Below are 1,707 nucleotides of genomic sequence, written 5' to 3' on the forward strand. Positions count from 1 at the left end.
CCCCCCCGGCTTTTTCCGGTTATGTATGCGTCAGAATCGTGACAATGTCATTTATATATGTAGAATGCTATCATTCATAAAGATATTACGTAGGAAAACTGTTAAACAATGTAGCTATTTGTTTTTCTCGTCCTAATACTCGCGTTTCTCACCGGCTTATTTTCTAAAAAAAATCCCCAGTAATACCGGCGCCCTCTCCTAAAATAAATACATAACACACGAGTATAACTATGCAGAATGTAATGACATTATTTCTTTATCGGGAAAATAACATAAAACAGAACAAATCAAAACTATTTTCATCGACGAAATTCATCGTATAAACAACCTCCTATTCTATATACTATACATATACGTGTAATCACGTACATGCTTCTTATTGATCAGCCAATAACAATAGTATATTCTGTTGGTTGGAATACATACAGCATACCTACAGAAGACAGACAGGCGGATGGACGAACAGAAGGACACAAGAATTTATTTGTTTTCTTTAATTTAACAATGATAAACATATTAATCATTGTTGTTGTAAAATGTTTCCTAAAATGCTGAAACATGAGTCACATTTGTGCATTTTAATTTCCATTTCACTAGCAAAGTCATTGGGGAATCATAATCACGGAGATAGCGTTTCTTTAATATCCAGAACCGGAAGGCAACAAAGCGAAAAGACGAAATAACGCCAAAGCGCCAAAGCGAGAAGACGAAATAACGCCAAAGCACCAAAGCGAAAAGACGAAAAGACGCCAAAGCGCCAAAGCTAAATAACGAAATAACGCCCAAAGGAGGGAGAAAAGACGCCATTTGATCTCTTCGCTTTTGCGTTATTTTCACTTCGGTTTGGCGTTATTTCGTTATTTCGCTTTGGCGCTTTGGCGTTATTTCGTGATTTAGCTTTGGCGCTTTGGCGTTATTTCGTCTTCTCGCTTTGGCGCTTTGGCGTTATTTCGTCTTTTCGCTTTGGCGTTATTTCGCGGGCGGGTGCGCTGCTGTCAGCTAATCATTATGATAGCCACCATACCGGACCGAGTGAAATACATAGCATTATTGCACGACATAGAAGGGGAGGCAACTCCGGGAACCCATACTCAAGTTTTTCTGACAGGAAAAAAAAAATCCACACTCAAAGTAGTGCATATTTGGAACAATTTGGAGCTGGTGACTACTAAAACAATCAAATAATACAATCAATTATAAAACCATTAGACAGACACTGAGCGAATCAGCAGGTTCTTTACTTGATAGCTCTATTTTTAATGTATCGATTCTGGTGATTATTTTTTGCAATGCTTCAATCAAGGAATAAATATTTGCTACACAATGATATTTTTTCTCTTTGTACTGTTTCCCACACACAGAACAATACTTCAGTTTTCCTAGCATTTTTTAAAAATTTAAATGTGATAAAATATATAATTTTCATTATTTCTTTATTCTAGAAAAAATGGGAAAAGCATTTTCTCAATGTTGCTTTTGGTACATTTTTTCTGAGATTCTATCAAAATTACATATCCATAATTTTACATAGAAAACAAAATCTAAATTATTTTGCAATCATTTTATTATGAGGTTTTATCGAGTTTTTATCAACCGTATAAAATACAAAATACAATTATAATTATATATGTATTTACATCATGAACAGACTGTCAAAGGATTAAACGTTCTGTACATGCTTTGTATTTTGTCAGAAGATATCTGTGG

Source organism: Mizuhopecten yessoensis, unplaced genomic scaffold (assembly GCF_002113885.1).
Source record: "Mizuhopecten yessoensis strain PY_sf001 unplaced genomic scaffold, ASM211388v2 scaffold7901, whole genome shotgun sequence".
NCBI classification, from domain to species: domain Eukaryota; kingdom Metazoa; phylum Mollusca; class Bivalvia; order Pectinida; family Pectinidae; genus Mizuhopecten; species Mizuhopecten yessoensis.